The sequence below is a fragment of the Dasypus novemcinctus genome, chromosome X (genome assembly GCF_030445035.2).
Source record: "Dasypus novemcinctus isolate mDasNov1 chromosome X, mDasNov1.1.hap2, whole genome shotgun sequence".
Classification (NCBI taxonomy): Eukaryota; Metazoa; Chordata; class Mammalia; order Cingulata; family Dasypodidae; genus Dasypus; species Dasypus novemcinctus.
In genome coordinates this window covers 65,914,301-65,933,239 of record NC_080704.1, presented here as the reverse complement: position 1 = coordinate 65,933,239, position 18,939 = coordinate 65,914,301, and positions in this window count along the sequence as shown.

Below are 18,939 nucleotides of genomic sequence, written 5' to 3'. Positions count from 1 at the left end.
GATCTTATGACCTGCGACTTTACTAAACTCATTTATGAGGTCTAGAAACTTTCTTGTAGACATTTTGGGGTTTTCTACATATAGAAATGATGATGACATTTTATTTTTAATACCTTTGTTCTGTTTTCTGTCTTCTATATACTCTTTATATTACTGCCTTTCTTTTCTCTTTCCCTTTCTCATGAAAACACTGGCCTTTTAATTCATACTATATTCCTCCCCATATTCAGTTGACTGCCTCATTATAGATACTCTACTTACTGCTAAAACTCTACACAACTTATATGAGTCTAATATCTTTTCTCCTACATCTCACATTGTTGCTCTGTTAACATTTATTATCAATACCACTTTATACATTCTCTTTTCTTACTCATTTGGCTTTCCCTGGCCCTAATATTTTCCTTTAAAGTAAAGTTAGCCAGGGCCAAGAAAATAGAATAATAAGAACAAAGTGACAAAGAGAAGAAATGACACTTACACACAAACAACAACTAATTAAACCCCAAGACTAGACAAAGAAGCTAAGGAACTGATTAAAATTGTCAAGATAAAATGAAGACCAGACAGCAACAAGAAACTACAAACCAAACCAATAATCAGGAAAAAATGGCCAAATCCAATGAGCAAACTAAAAACCAGGAAGGGGATCAGTAGATTGGACAAGTAATTAAAGCTTTCAAAGCATATTAGTGATGAATTTAATGAAGTAAAGGAAGAAATTAACAATATGAAGAAAACACTTGGAGAGAATACAGAAGAAATTGCAGTCATACACAAAAAATTGATGGATATGATGTTGATGAACACAACAATTCAAGAAATTAAACGTACACTCTCACCAAATAACAGCAGATTAGAAGAGGCAGAGGAGAGAATTAGTGATGTGGAAGACTGTACATCTGAAATCAAACAGATAGTAGAACTGATTGATAAAAAGATAGAAAAATTTCAGCTGGGACTGAGGGACATGGATGACAATGCAAAACATACAAGTATATGCATTATAGGCATCCCAGAAGAAGAGAAGGGAAAGGGTACAGAAGGGGTGTTGGAGGAAATAAGGGCTGAAAACTTCCCAAATCTACTTAGGGAGATGGATGTACATGTCCAGGAAGCATAACACACCCAAAACAGCATAAATCCCAAGAGGCCCACCCCAAGACATAAACTTGTCAAATTTTCCAATGCTCAAGACAAAGAGAAAATTGTAAAATCAGCAAGAGAAAAGAGAACCATCACATACAAGGGAGGCTCCATAAGATTAAGTGCTGATTTCTCATCTGAAACCATGGATGAGAGAAGGCAGTGATGTGACATAGTCAAGGTTCTAAAAGAAAAAAATTTCCAACCAAAAATACTCTACCCAGCTAAACTAGCTTTCAAAAATGATGGAGAGTTCAAAATACTCACAGATAAACAGAAAGTAAAAGAGTATGCTAACAAGAACCCTACCTTTCAAGAAATACTACTGGGAGTTTTGCAGGAAAAAAGAAAAAAACAAGAGAGGAAGAGTTGTAAGAGAGTTTAAGAGCAACAAAAAAGACAAAAAGAGAAGAAGAAAACAAACAAAATATGACAAACACAAGTCCAAAGGAAATATGGCTAATGTCAATAATTCCTTGAAAGTAATAACACTGAATGTCAATGGATTAAACTCACCTGTCAAAAGATTCAGACTGGAAGATTGGATAAGGAAAGATGACCCATCTATATACTGTCTACAAGAAAGACATCTTAGACCAAGGTATTCAAGGAGGTTGAAAGATAATGCCTGGATACAATCTTAGAAGCAAATAATAACCAAAAAACTGCATAAGTAGCTATATTAATATCAGACAAAAAAGACTTTAAATGTGAAACAATTGTGAGAGACAAAGATGGAAACTACAAATTAGTGAAAACATAATCGTTCAAGAAGAATGAACAATCATAAATATTTATGCTCCTAAAAAGGGTGCCTCCAAATATGTGAGGCAAACAGTGGAAAAACTAGGTGAAAGAATAGATGCCTCTACAATTACACTGGGGGCATTAATACACCGTTATCAACTTTGGACAGAGCATCTCAAAAGAGAATCAATAAAGAAACTAAAACTTTGAACAGTATATTAGAGGAGCTGGACCTAATAGACATATACTGATCATTACACCCAGATACAGCAGGATATACATTTTTCTCAAGTGCACATGGATCATTCTCCAAGATAGGCCAAATGCTAGGCCACAAAGAAAGGCTTAATGAATTCAGAAAGCTCAAAATCATACAAAATAATATCTCTGACCACAGTGGAGTGCAGCTGGAAATCTGCAAGGGCCAGAGGCCCAGATTTCATGCCAAGATACGGAAATTAAATAGCACACTCTTAGAAAAACAGTGGGTCAAAGAGGAAATCCCAAAAGAAATTAATAACTACCTTGAAACTAATTAAAATGATAACCCAACATACTGAAACTTATGGGATTCTGCAAAAGCAGTACTGAGAGGTAAATTTGTAGCCATGAATTCATATATCAAAAAAGAAAAAAGAGCAAAAATTGAAGAACTAACTGCACATTTGGAGGAATTAGTAAAAAAAACAACAAAGTAACTCCACAGGAAGAAGAACAGAAAAAATAAAGATAACACAACTAAATGAAATAAAAAATAAGAAAGCACTTGAAAAGATAAACAAAACTAAGAGGTGATTCTTTGAGAAGATCAATAAAATTGACAAATCCTTAGCTAGACTAACAAAGAAAAAGAGAGAGAAGATGCAAATACACAAAATTAGAAATGAGAAAGGAGATATCAGCACTGAACCCACAGAAATAAAAACTATCATAAGAGGATACTTTGAAAAACTATATTGCAACAAAAATGACAATTCAGAGGAAATGGACAAATTCCTAGAAACACATAAGCAACTTCTACTGACAAAAGAAGAAATTGACAATCTCAGCAAACCAATCACAAGTAAAGTGATATAATCAGTCATTCAAAACCTTCCAACTAAGAAGAGCCCTGGGACAGACGGCTTCACAGGTGAATTCTGCAAAACATTTTGGGGAAACGGACTTGGCCCACATAGGAGTTAGAGCGTCCTTTTACCACATAGGAGTTCTGCATTACAAACCTGGGACCCCCTTTACTGTGTGATGAGCTGACACATGCACAGTGCTGATGTGCACAAGGAGTGAGGTGCCATGAAGGGGTATCCCCCATCTAGGGGAGCCCCATGTGCAAGGAGTGTGCCCCAAAAGGAGAGCCATCGAGCACGAAAGAATGTGCAGCTTGCCTAAGAATGGTGTTCCCCACACAGAGTGCTGACACAACAAGATGTCGCAACAAAAAGAAACACAGATTCCCATGCTGCTGACAACAAAAGAAGTGCACAAAGAAGAAAGATGCAGCAAATAGACACAGAGAACATACAACTGGGGTGGAGGTGGGGGCAGGGGAGGGGGGCGGGAGAGGAGAGAAATAAATTAATAAATTAGTCTTTTTAAAAAAATTCTGGAAAGAACTAATGTCAGTTTTCCTGAAACTCTTTCAAAAAATTGAAACAGAAGAAACATTGCCTAACTCATTCTATGATGTCAACATTATCCTAGTACCAAAGCCAAACAAAGACACCACATGAAAAGAAAATTACAGAACAATTTCTCTAATTAACCTAGATGCAAAAATCGTCAACAGTATACTTGCTAACCGTATTCAACACATTAAATGAATTATACACCATGAACAAGTGGTATTCATTTCGGGTATGCAAGGATGGGTCAACATAAGAAATTAATCAATGTAATAGACCATATAAACAGATTGAAGGAAAAAAATCACATAATCATATCTACAGATGCAGAAAAATCTTTTGACAAAATACAGCACCCTTTCTTGATAAAAACACTCCAAATGATTGAATACAGGGAAATACTCTGAACATGATAAAGACTATATATGAAAAACCCACAGCCAACATCATTTAAAATGGTGAAATCCTAAAATGTTTCCCTCTAAGATCAGGAACAAGACAAGGATGCCCACTATGAGCTCTTCAATTTAACCTTGACTTAGAAGTACTTGCTCAAGCACTAAGCCAAGAGCCAGATGTAAAAGGCATTCAAAATGGAAATGAAGCAGTCAAAATTTCATTATTTGCAGATGACATGATCCTACACATAGAAAAACCCTGAGAGGTCTATAACAAAGCTTCTAGAACTCATAAATGAGTATAGTAAAGTCACAGGTTATAAGATCAATGCACAAAAATTAGTAGCATTTCTGTATACCAATAATGAACAAGCTCAGGAGGAAATAAAAAATAAATACCATTCACAATAGTAAATAAAAAAACCAAATACCTAGGAATAAATTTAACTAAATATGTAAAAAAAGTTATACACAGAGAACTACACAACACTGTTCAAGGAAATCAAAGAAGACCTAAATAAATGGAAGAATATTCCCTGTTAATAGATAGGAAGACTAAATATTAAGATGTCTATCCTACCAAAACTGATCTTCACATTCAATGCGATATCAATAAAAATCATTACAGCATTCTTTAATGAACTAGAAATACTAGCTATGAAATTTATTTGGAAAGAAAAGAGACCTTGAATAGCCAAAGACATATTGAAAAAGAAAAACGAAATTGGAGGAATCACACTACCAGACTTCAAAACATAATACAAAGCTACAGTATTGAAAACAGCATTGTATTGGCACAAGGACAGACACACAGGCCAAAGGAACCAAATTGAGAGTTCTGATATAGATCATGATATATATAGTCATATAATATTTAATAAAGCCACAAAATCCTCTCAACTGGGATAGAATGGCCTATTCAACAAATGGAGCTTGGAGAACTGGATATCCGTATGTAAAAGAATGAAAGAGGATTACTAACTCACACCTTACACAAAAAATCAACTCAAGATGGGTCAAAGGCCTAAATATAAGAGCCAAGAACATATATCCTTTGGAAAGCAGTGTAGGGAAGCATCTACAGGACATTGTACTAGGAAATGGCTTCATGAACTTCACACCAAACCATGAGCAGCAAAAGACCAAATGGATAAATGGGATTTCCTCAAATTTAAAGCCTTCAGCACCTCAAAAGAGTTTGTCAAGAAAGTGAAAAGTGAGCCTACACAATGGGAAATATTTGTTAAACATATATCTGATAGGAGACTTATAACCCGCATATACAAAGAACTCCAATATCTCGAAAATAAAAAGACAAAAAAAAATTAAAAATTGGAAAATGATTTAAACAGACACTTCTCCAAAGAAGAAATACAAATGGCTAAAAAGCATATGAGAAAATGCTTCAAATCTCTAGTTATCAGGGAAATGCAAATCAAAACTACAGTGAGATACCATCTTGCTCTCATAAGATTGGCAGCTATGAATAAAAACAGAAGACTACAAATGCTGGAGAGGATGTGGAGGAATGCCAACACTCATCCACTGCTGGTGGAAATGCAGAAAGATCCAGCCATTCTTGAGGACAGTTTTGCTGTTTCTCAAAAAACTAACCATAGATTTGCCATATGACCCAGCAATTCCGCTGCTGGCTATATACCCAGTAGAACTGAAAACAAGAACACAAACCAATATATCCACACCAATGTTCTTAGCAACATTGTTCACTATTGCCAAAAGTTGGAATCAACCTAAATGCCCATCAACAGATGAATGGATAAATAAAATGTGGTTTATACGTACAATGCAATACTACTCAGCTTTAAGAACAAATACACTCCAAACACACGTGATAACATGGATGAATCTTGAGAACCTTATGTTGAGTGAAGCAATCCAGGCATTGAAGGACAAATACTACATGACCTCAAAGATATGAAATAAGTAAACCAAGCTGCCTCTAGACACGGGATGATAGGCTTAAAGGAATTTGGGGTGTAGAGAAAGGATGTAAGCTGACAACTACATGGGTGAAATCTATGATAAGCCGGAGGCAAGTATTTGTACAAGGAAGGGATAAAATAAGGGCATAGGGTTACCTTTTGGTTGGGCTTTGCAGGCTTGAGGTGGGCTGCTGATGGCAGGATGGGTAATATTGCCCAAGAAATTTGGGGGGGGGGCTTATGAACATAGGAAATTGTCAGGTATTTGATTGAGACTATAACGCTGAGAAAACTTAATAAAAAATATAATAAGGAAGGTTACCTGTTTAAGACCCTTAAAGGGGATAATCTGATGCAGGACAGGCTTCTAGGGAGTGTGTGAGTGTTCATTTTGCCATAGTGGGTTATATCATTGAATAGAGACCCATACAATGAGGGTGAAGATATACCCACATCCTGGGGAGGACTGATGTTCTCAAATAGAGGGAACTGTATCTCTTGAGAGAAATTGTGGCTCCCAATGCCTTAGGGCAGTTGAGCATGCCATGTACTCAACACTGTTGCAAGTATCTCTGAACATGGCCCTTCAAGCAATGAAGATTGTCACTGTAGGCCATGAGGGGAGGGGAAAAGAGGTATTGAATAGATCAATCAATGTAACTGTGTGGGCAATAGAAGTGTTCCACAAGATTATGCAAGGATGGATATAAAATATGTTAAATTACACCAAAAATGTACAGGGGCTGATAGGCTAAAATAGAAATCATAATGTGAAACATAGGATAACTAAAAATTTAGAAAATTGTATAGTCTAAAAGTTAAACCACAATGTAAACCCAAATGTGACCTTGTTTGAAAGCTATTTTCTCATTATCTGTACATCAGATTCAGTAAATATAGTATGAACATGTAAAAACATTATTGCTGTGGAACAGAAAAGGGTTCTGTGTTGGATATGTGGGAGTAGTACATATTGTATATAAGAGTTACTGTGATCTAAAACTTTTGAAGATAAGCTTAATAATTAGGAGAAAATTAGAAAAAGAATGGACGTAGACACTGAGCAAAAGACAGAGGAAGTTGCCTTGCCAATTTGCATACATGGCAACACATTGCAGCTATGGAAGGCAAAACATCAAAAACAAAGCTTTTGCAGTTTTTAATTTTTTGGTACCCCAATTTATTTTTACCTTAATTTTTCTAAATGTATATGTATTCTATATCTAACCTTTAAACTCATCATGATATTCCATTTTACTATTAACGAAACCTGGCAATATATTGGGCTTCATTTTTGAAGAAGTTTTGGATCACAGAGAGGCTCAACAATGCCAGGGGGGGGGAATACTGGTGTGGGATGTTACTGACAGGGCATACATGGTTGGCAAGGAATTCTCCAGGGCATGCTTACAGAGTACATTAAATGTTTGGATAGTTTCATAGAGCTTACAGTTAAAAGCAACGACAGAGGGAGTGCTGAGTTCCTAGCCAGGGGACTTCTATCACAGTCCCGAAAGGAAAAGCAACAATACCCCAAGTGCAACGGCAAAGCCCAAAAAAGAAGGAAGGTCCAACAATGAGTCCTTGATACTAATGACTATGCTTGTAAGCCTGTGCACCTGAAATAAGAACAAGGTCTAGACCTGCAGGGTGCCTAAGAGTTACCTCCTGAGAGCCTCTGTGTTTCTCAAATGTGGCCAGTCTCGACACCAAACTCTGCATGTAAATGTGTTGCCTTCCCCCCAGGGTGGGACATGACGCCCGGGGATGAGACTCCCTGGTGCAGAGGGATTACTACCAAGTACCAGTTAATGATGTAACTAGAAAATGACCTTGAATAAAAGAGTCAACTCGGACCAGCAGAATATCTCAGTCTATATATAATACCAGTAGTTAAAAATGCTTTTTGACCTTGAATAAAAGGGGACAATGGAAAGGACAAATGAGTTTATATGGCTATGAGTCTCTAAAAAGAGTCAGGAAGTTATCAGAGGGGTTGCAGAGACAGCTAGAGTAGATACAACCCCAGGTATTGCTTCTTCTGAGGGCTACAGAAACCCAGTTTCTATGGTCATGGTAGATGGAGTTGAGCGCCATCTCAGTTGGCCCTACTTTGGAGTTTGTGTTTCTGTGTGATGGAGCTGGACTCAGATGTGATCTTTGTCCAAAAGCCTTGCCTGTTACTTTTACTGGGCCTGTAGTTGGTGCTGGGGTTTAGTGTATACCCAGGGGACCTGGATCTCTGGACTAACCACGTGGTAGCCAGGCCCTAAGCCTCAACAGACTTGCAACTCCTACACTCTGGTTTTTGGACTTACCCCACTTAGCTAACATGGAAGTGAAGAAGGTCACCCACCACACCATGGAGCCAAGAGTGCCTACAACTGAAAGCAGGAGAATTGCTTGCAGCATCCATGTGGATTCTAAGCCCCCTCTTTTTTTTTTATTCAGTTTTTAAAAAATATTACATTCAAAAAATATGAAGTCCTATTCTACCCCACCACACCCACCACCCACTCCCCCCACAGCAACACTCTCTCCCATCATCATGACACATTCATTGCATTTGGCAAGTATATCTCTGGGCATCGCTGCACCTCATGGTCAATGGTCCACATCATAGCCCACACTCTCCCACGTTCCATCCAATGGACCCTGGGGGGATCTACAATGTCCTGTAATTGTCCCTGAAGCACCACCCAGGACAACTCCAAGTCCTGAAAACCCCTTCCACATCTCATCTCTTCCTAAAATTCCCCGCACCCAGCAGCCACCATGGCCACCCTTCCCACACCAATGCCACATTTTCTCTGTGGACATTGGATTGGTTGTGTCCATTGCACATCTATGTCAAGAGGGGGCTTAGATTCCACATGGACACTGGATGCAAACCTCCTGCTTTCAGTTGTAGGCACTCTAAGCTCCATGGTGTGGTGGTTGACATTCTCCAACTCCATGTTAGCTGAGTGGGGTAAGTCCAATAAATCAGAGTGTAGGAGTTGAAGTCTGTTGAGGTTCAGGACATGGCTATCATATTGTCAGTCCAGAGATTCAAATCCCCTAGATATATCTTAAAACCCAGCACCAACTACAATTCCAGTGAAGTAGCATGAAAGTCTTGTGAAAACAGATCCCATCTGAGTCCAGTTCCATCAGGCAGAAACACCACCTCCAAAGAAGGACCAACTGACATGGCAGTGAACCCCATCTGCCATGACCATAGAACCTGTGGGTCTCTTTAGCCCTCAAAAGAACCAATACCTGGGGTTGTATCTACTTTATCTGTCTCTGAGACTCTGCTCAGGTGTCCATAAGTGCAATCCTTCTGACAAGGTCCAGACTCTTTTTTAGAGACTCATAGCCATACAAACTCATTTCTCCTTTCCATTTCCCCCTTACATTAGGTCAAACAGCATTTTAAAGTCCTTTTATTACATGTAGACAGGGATATTCTGCTGATCCACGTTGAACCTTTAATTCAAGGTCATTTTCTAGTTGCATCATCAGCTGGTATTTGGTAGTGATCCCTCGGTGCCAGGCAGGCTCATCCCTGAGTGTCATGTCCCAAGCTGGGGGGAATGCACTGCATCTATATGCTGTGTTTGGCTTTGAGACTGGCCACATTTGAGTACCATGAAGGCTGTCAGGAGGAAACTCAAAGGCTCAGTGCTGCTCTAGGCCTTGTTCTAATTTCAGGCATATAGGCTCACAAGCATAATCATTAGTATCAGGGGCCCACTGTTGGACCCTCATTCCTTCCTGGTTCTTACCGTTGCACCTGGAGGACTGCCACTGCTCTTCTAGGGACCACGACAGAGCACCCCCGGCCAGGAACCCAGCACCCTCCCAGCTGTTGTTTTTATTTGTTTCCACTATGAGTATATCTAAACATTATCATGCACCCTGGACATATGCCCTGTATAACTCCCTGTCAACCATATATAGCCTGTCAATAATATCCCACATCAGTATTCCTCCTCTGCCATTGTCGAACCACTCTGTGATCCAAAACTTCCTGTAAAGTGAATTCCAATATAATGTCAGTTTCCCTTCCTAGTAAAATGGAATATAGCAATAAGTTTAAAGGTTAGATCTAGAGTATATATTGATTCGGAAAAATTTCTACATACTATCTTTTTTCTTTTCTTTTTTTCTAATTATTGAGCTTCTCTTCACAAGAGTCTTAGATCACAGTAATTCATATATACAATATACAGTACTCCCACACATCCACCATAAAACCTTTTCCCTTCCACAGCAATAATCTTTTAACTTATTCATATCATATTTTCTGAAACTGATGTACAGACTCCGAAACAATAGCTTTTAAACAAGGTGACATCTGTGCTTACAATGTGGTCCATACTTTAGGATACACAGTTTTCTAAATTTTTTAGTTATCCTATGTTTTACATTATGGTTTACATTATTAGTCTGTCGTCCCCTATATGTTTTTGGTGTAATATTACATGTTTTATATTCATTCTCGTGTACTCTCGCAAAACTCCTCTCTTGCCTCCACATTTACCTTGGTTCCATCCATTCCACATCCATTTTCCCCTCCCCTTGGGGCCCACAGCGACAGCCAATCTCCATTTCCCGAGAAGCCATGTCCAGAGATACTTGCAGCAGTGTTCACGGCCTGACTTTCTCAACTGCCCTAATGCCCTGGGAGCCACCCTTTCTCTCGAGAGATACAGTTCCCTCTATTTAATGGCATTAGTCCTCCCCAGGATGTGGGTCCACCCCAACTCTCACTTCTTGCATCTCTACCCAATGGTACCACCCACCCTGGCAAAATGAGCCTTCAGCCATTCCCCTAGAGTCCGTCCCGCATCAGACCATCCCCTCTGAGCAACCTAAACAGGTAACCCTCCTAATTATATTTTGATACGATTTTCTCAGCATTTTACTCTCAATCAACACCTGACACTCTCCTATGTTTATATGTTGCCCCTCCCTCTCCCCAATTTTTTGGGCAATATTAGCCCTCCGCCCATCCCCAGCCCCCTTCACACCCGCAAAGCCCCACCCGAAGGCAACCCCTTGCCCCCATTTTATCTCTTCTTTGTGCTCATACTTACTGCCAGCTCATCATAGATTCCACCCCTGCAGACGTCGGCTCACATCCTTCCTCCACCCCCCGATTTCCTGTAAGCCTATTTTCCACTCTCTATGTCTCTGAGGCAGCTTGCTTATTTCATATCTTTGAGGTCATGTAGTATTTGTCCTTCAATACCTGGGTTGCTTCACTCAACATAAGGTTCTCAAGATTCATCCATGTTATCACGTGTTTGCAGTGTATTTGTTCTTACAGCCGAGTAGTGTTCCATTGTGTGTATATACCACATTTTATTGATCCACTCGTCTGTTGATGGGCATTTGGATTGATTCCAACTTTTGGCGATAGTGAACAATGCTGTTATGAACATTGGTGTACATATATATCAGTTTGTGTCCTTGTTTTCAGTTCTGCTGGGTCATATGGCAAATCTATGGTTAGTTTTTTGAGAAACCGCCAAAATGTCCTCCAGAATGGTTGGATCCTTCTGCATTCCCACCAGCAGTGGATGAATGTTCCCCTTTCTTCACATCCTCTCCAGCATTTGTATTCTTCCGTTTTTTTCATAGCTGCCAATCTTATGGGAGTAAGATGGTATCTCATTGTAGTTTTGATTTGCATTTCCCTGATAGCTAGAGATTTGGAGCATTTTTTCATGTGCTTTTTAGCCATTTGTATTTCTTCTTTGGAGAAGTGTCTGTTTAAATCTTTTTCCCATTTTTTAAATGAGCTGTTTATCTTTTTATTTTCAAGATATAGGAGTTCTTTATATATGCAAGTTATAAGTCTCTTATCAGATATATGATTGCCGAATATATTCTCCCATTGTGTGGGTTCCCGTTTTACTTTCTTGACAAACTCCTTTGAGGTGCAGAAGTCTTTAATTTTGAGGAAGTCCCATTTATCTATTTGTTCTTTTGCTGCTCGTGCTTTTGGTGTGATATTCATGAAGCCATTTCCTATGACAAGTTCCTATAGATGTTTCCCTACACTGCTTTCCAAGGTCTTTATGGCCTTGCTAAGCCCCCTCTTGATATAGTTGTGGAGTAGACACAACCATTCTAAGGTCCATAGGATGGAGGATAGAGTATGGATTAGAGTGGACTAACTGATATTCTATTCATTAACTATTGTGATTAGTTATTGAAGACAATGTGGCATTGGTGTGGAGAATGTCGCCATGGTGTCTGCTGGGAATAGGAAGTGGGAGGAAGAGATGTGATGTGGGGGCATTTTTGGGTGTTGGAGTTGTCCTGCATGGTGCTGCAGGGATAGTTACCAGACATTTTATGTCCTCCCATGGCCCACTGGGTGGACTGTGGGAGAGTGTTGGCTATGGTGTGGACCACTGACCATGAGGTACAGTGGTGCTCAGAGTTATATTAACCATGTGCAATGAATGTCTCATGATGATGGAGGAGATTGTTGTTATTGGGGGAAGAGTGGGCTCAGGGGTTGGGGGGTATATGAGGACCTCATAGTTTTTTAATGTAACATTAAAAAAATAAAGACCAGAAAAGGAAGGGGAAAAAAGTGTGGTTAGGAGAGGGAAAATGAAAAGTGAGGACAATAACATAAAGAGTTAATAAATGATAGAAAACAGATTGGAGGTATTAGATATTAAAATGTCAGAAATATTGGGGGTTAAACAGAGAGAGGTAAAATATAAGAGAAACAATAAATGATGGGGGAAAGAATGATGTAAAGGAAAGGGGATAGCATTGTTAGCCAAAATCAGTACACACTGAAAAGTGAAAATTGAGGATGAGGAAGCACAACATATAAGAACTGTTGCCTGCAGCACTAATATAAAAAAAGTTAAAGGGGGGGGAAAGGAGAAAGAAAGAGAGAAGAAAAATCAAAGCAGAGAGAGGGGAGAAAAAAGAAAAAGAAAAAGATAAAAAATGGTGGTGGGGGGGATAAAGAGGAAGAAAAAACAAGAAAACGGACGAACAGAAAAGACCAAGGAAAGAATCCTTTTTGCAATTGAAAAAACTGCTTAGGTGTCTGAGATTTTCCCTTCCCCCTTCCTCACTTCCTTCTTTCCCAGAGCAGCAGGAAGGCTGCCTGAGGGATCCTGTAGGAAATTCAAATGGGTCCCTGGTGAACCAACTCACCTGAGAAGATAGACTCTTAATTTCTGGAGAGAGCACCCACCCCTTGACAGGAACCGTAAATATGCTATTGGAAGTTGTAAAGTACATCCTACTGTCCCTTTCCCTTAGTTGTGCTACAAGGGGGCTGGTTAATTTTCTGACTCCACCATCTCCCAGACCAAGTTTCCTATCCCAGGACGTTAGGTTAATTAGGCTCTATCACCAGATTTGCCTCTTCTCTATTCCTAAGCTCTCCCCAAGTCAGCTAATATCTCCTCCAAACTCAGTAAAAAGGGGGGAGGGCGGCCCAGAAAATTGAAACTGCACTCCTTGGCCCCTCTGCACCTCCCTACTAACCTCTCCCATTTCCAGAGTTAGTCTGCATTCAGACGGGTAGTGGAATGCCGGATTTCCGGCAGTGCTGGGCTAGGAAAACAGCGGCCTGGGAGAATGTGGACTCGGGGTATTTAGCTGCGGGTGTTCAGGGGACACACACTTGGGGCTCACGCATTTGGGGGACACAGGGCTTGGAAACTCCCCCCCACAACCGGCAGTTTTCAGCGAATGCTGAGGCTCTTAGCCCTAGGCGGTGAGGGATTTACCATCCCGCGGCTTCCTCGTTCAACGTTAGAAACTTGCAGTTCTACCTAGAGCAAACACCGGTTCTGCAGCAGTCTCTCCAAATAGATGTCCAGACACCTCCCCTAGAGCGTATTTTTGATTTCTTGGATTGTACCATTCATCATCATCACATCTGTTATCTTTTTGCATATGTTTACAATTTCTTCAGTATGTTATCCAAGTGTTTTCTTAATAATCCTTAATCTCTTCCTTCACCTCGTTAAGTTGGTGCATGATATTTGCCTCTACAACTTTGATTAGTTGTTTGCTGTTCTGTTCCTCTTCCTTGTTTTTAGTTTGTTCATTGGACTGGGCCTTGTCTTCCAGTTTATTGATATGGTTTGTAATTTTTTTTTTCTGACTGGTCATCAATTTATCTTGAGGGGTTTTTTCAGTTGAATAACTTCTTCCTCTAGCCTCAGGTTTTATTTAGTTGCTGTTTGTGTGTGTGTGTGTTAAATTTTCTTTTTGACATTTTGTTCTTCTTATTCTATCTCCTTGTATTCTCTGAGTTCCTTTGAGCAATCACTCTATATCATGCTCTCCCCAGATCGTTGCCCTGAAGCCTTCTGTTTTGTGGATTCCCAAAGCATCTCATTCAGGTAGGATTTTGCCCCCATTCAGCCATTTTTGTAGGAGAGGTGATATGGGTGCTTCTAATCCAACACCATCTTGCCCCTCTTCCCACTCTCTAGTGTATTTTTAACCTCTATTCCATGATTTTCATCTCTATGAATTATGTGCCTTTTTTTAAACCTCAGGGAGTCTTTATTATTTTCAATACCAAAATTTGATATAATAAAACTGAAGATAATAGCATATTTTGGAAAGTACTATTATTGTATAATTGGTGATCTTTCATGCCTAAATTTCACTGTACATATTAGTATTACCTGTACATGTCTAAGACATATTTTCTGTTAAACAAATTATCTGGGACTCTCTGACCGTGTACATCTGCCAGGACACTCTAACATTTTTTGACCCTATGCCTTGATTTCCCTGACACTAGAATTTTGGGGGGAACTGACCCTGGATGGTGGGTGGATACAGGGTAAGTAATTTCTTCAGTAGCCTATTAGCATTCCATCCCTTTACCAGGTTTGCTTTCCTTAATTAATTACATATGTATGTGTGTAATTACTATATATGCTGCCTCTTTCATAGAGAAGGCGGAGCACTTTTGTCTTGGCACTGAGCATGTTCCAATTTACAGATTGTCTGCTTATGATTCATAAATTGTCTCTTTTTTAAAATTTTAAAATATATTTTTTATTTTAAAATACTTTGATATTAAAGAAAAGTCATTTGACTTCTCCCTTTGATTCAACATGTGGGATGTCTCAAAATCTGAATTGGGGATGATTTTTTTTATCTCTCTCAGTCCCCAGATTTTCACTTTTGCTAACTAATCAGTGTGTCTTTCTCAAAATGGAGTCTCCTAAATAATAGTTTTGACTTTCTGATAAATTAATAAAATGCACTGGGACAAGATAAATTCCAAGGGTATGTGAAGCATTGGACTCAGTGATATTTGCAATTGCAACCAATGTCACCCAACATCAAGTCTAGTATTGTGAAATAAATAATTTTTTATACAGGAAATCAGGAACATGTTGCTGCCTGTGTCCATTTGCTGTGTGATCTTCTGTATCTATTTCTCTTTTTGTCTTTTCTTCTCCATTAGGATTCATCAGGATTCTATTCTGGGGACCTCTGATGTGGGAGAGGTTTCCTGTCACCTGTGCCACCTCAGTTCCTGATTTCTGCTGTGCTTCACCTTGTCTCTCCCCTTCATCTCTCTTTTTGTTGCATCTTCATCTTGCTGCATGACTTAATTGCATGGGCACTGGTTCACTGTACAGGCACTTGTCTTGTTATGTGGGCACTCAGCTTACAACATGGGTACTGGTTCACCCTGTGGGCACTCTCAAGGGCACTCAGCTCACTACATGGGCACTCAGCTTGTCATGGAGGCATTCGGCTCACCACATGGCAGGGCACTCAGCTTGTTGTGCAGGCACTTGGCTCACCACATAGGCACTGGCTCACCATGCAGGCATGCTTTTTAAATGATGAATATTCCATTTTCATGGCTTGAAAGACTAAAAATCATTAATATATTTGTCCTACCCAAATTTATTTATAGATTTAAGACAATTCCAATAAAAATCACAACATTTTTTACTGAATTGTAAAATCCAAACACAAAATTTATCTGTAAGGGCATAGGACTCTGGATAGGTAAAAATATATTGAAAAAGAAAAAGAAAAGTGATATTGGAGGAATCACCCGACCTGACTTCAAAGCATATTACAAAGCTACTCAGTCAAAATTCCATGGTATTGGCACAAGGATAAACATAATGAGCAATGAAACCAACTGAAAGTTTTGATATAGACCCTCACATATACAGTCAAGGGATATTCAACTAGGCCACCAAGACCAGTCAACTGTGTCAGAATGGCCTCTGCAACAAATGGTGCTGGCAGAACTGGATATCAATATCCAAAAGAATGAGAGAAATTCACCATTTCAGGCCCTGTACAAAAGTTAATTCAATATAGATCAAAGATTCAAATATAAGAGCCAAGACCATAAAACTCCAAGAAGATATTGTAGGGAAGCATCTGTGAGATCTTGCAGTAGGAAATGGATTTATAAACTGTCACAAAAGCATGAGCAATGAATGAAAAAATAGGTAAATGGCACCTCTTAAAAATTAAAAAAAAAACTTTGCCCTTTAAAGGAGTTTTTCAAGAAACTGAAAAGGCAATGAGAAAATATTTGGGAACCTCTCATTGGATAAAGTTCCAATTTGCAACATATATAAATAAATCCTACATCTCAAAAATAGAAAGACAAATAACCCATTTTAAAAATAGGCAAGAGATATAAACACTTGCCCAAAGAGGAAATGCAAATGGTTAAAAAGCATATGAAAACATGCTCAACATCACTTGCTGTTAAGGAAATGTAAATTAAAACTGCAATGTGATGTCATTTACACCTATTAGACTGGTGTCTATTAATAAAGAAGAGAATTACAAGTGTTGGAGAGGATATGGAGGAAAGGTTTACCCTCACCCACTACTTGTGAGAATGTAGAATGGTACAGCCATTGTGGGAGATGATTTATCATTTCCCCAGGAAGATAAATATAGAATTTCCATATGATTCAGCAATCCCACTATTAGGTATATACCCAGAAGAATTGAAAGAAGGGACATCAACAGATATATGCACTCTAATTTCCATAGCAGCGTTATTCTCTATTCCAAAACTCTGAAGCTACCAAGTGTCCATCAACAGATGAATGGATAAACAAAATGTGGTATATACATAGGATGGAATATTACTTAGCTGAAAGAAGGAATGCAGTATGGACACACATAACAACACGGTTGAATCTTAAAGACCTTATGTTGAGTGAAGTAAGCCAGTCTCTAAAGAATAAATATTTCATTACCGTACTGATATGACCTAAGCATATTGAGCAGAGATAGAGTGAGAAAGATAATTTATAAGGGGACAGAAAGGGAGTAGAGTGTGGTGAACCAATACTCAATATAGGTAAAACCCATGATAAAGTAGGAATGGTCTGGCAGTGATTCTGGGTGATAGTGATGCAGATATGCATGTGGGATCGATGGGGCTGGAATGTGAGGGTGAGCAGTGTGGGGTGTTGGGTTGGACTAGCCATGGAATTAGGGGGAGGGCTGGAGGAAGGAAGAGTTGAACTGTGGTGAATTGGAGGTCTGTCATTGAAACTTCAGTGGTGGGAAAGTTATTTTGCCAAATATGGCATGGGAGTGTCACTGGTACAGAACGTTGGTGGTACAAGGATATGTGGGAAAGGAAGTACTTGGGGCATGCTCCTATGGAATATGATTGTGTTCATCTTTTCATATGGTTTATATCAGTGTGTGGAGACCCATACAATAAACAAGAAAATATTAAACTCCATCCTCTGGAGTCCTGCTACATTCTGAAATAGAAAGGAAAGAATCTCTTGAGTATGTAGGTGAAGCCTAGTAAAGAAAACAGACAACTATATTAAGCCCTCAATATTAAAGCATGTAACTATGAACCTTACTCTTCAAAAAATGAAACTTAATGGTTTCCATAGTTTCTAAGGGTAGGGGGAGGGAAAAATGGGTGGAACAAAGGGCATTTTAAGGGCATTGGAAAGTTCTGCATGATCTTAAAATGACAGATACAGGTCATTGTATATTTTGACAGAACCTATAGCGTTGGATGGGGCAAAATGTAAACCATTGACCATGGTTAGTAACAATGCTCTGATATTTGTTCATCAATTGTAACAAATGTACTATACTAATATAGGAAGTTATTTGAAGGGGAGGATGTAGGGGTGTATATGGTAATCCCTTATGTTTTCTGTAATCAAATGCTTTTTGGTAAAGAAAGTGAAGAATTAAAACCCTAGGGGAACATACATAAATAATTGTCAATATACATAAATGATAACAGATCTTGTGGTGATGAAAGGCAAAATGCAAAAATTTTATTTTTAATTTTTTTATTATTGTATTTTATTTTATGTTATTATTTTTAAGCTTTGTTTTTGGGGAAGTTTTGTACTGCAGAAGTTTTGCAACTGACAGGGGAGGATCACTGTTGTGGGGTGTCAGTGATGGGGGTACGTGTCAGGAGGGGTGCACTTGGATCATGTGTCTTTGGAATATGTAGGTGTTCATGTGGTCTTGGGGTGTTGTCTCAGTGGGTGGAGGCCCACTTAATAACTGAGGGAATATTAGATTCCTTCTTGGGAAGTCATTCTTCATTCTCTAATACAGTGGCAAGAATCTTCATAGTAATTGGGCAGTACCTAGTGAAGGTGAGACCAATATGCCAGTCCCTTTATATTGATGAATGTACTTATGAACCTTGTTCTTGTGAAATTGAAACTTAGCCTAGTAGTATATATTGCCTAAGAGTTACCTCCTGAAAGTCTCCTTATTGCTCAAATGTAGTTTCTCTCTAAACCAAACTGAGCATATAAACTCACCCCTGACATGGACATGACTGCCATGGATGATCCTCCCCGGCACTTATGGATTAATACCAAGTGCCAACTAGTGATGCATTTGGAAAAAGACATTGACCAGTGTCTTCTTAATATCCTTTATCTCTTTAGTCATATTTTCTTTTAATTTTTTGAATTGATTTAGGAGATTTGTGTGATTATCATTGACTTGTTTCTTAAGTCCTGTACAATTCAGGATATTTGGCTTGTTTATTTGGCTGGACTGTCCATTCCTGTTTCCTTTTAGATTATA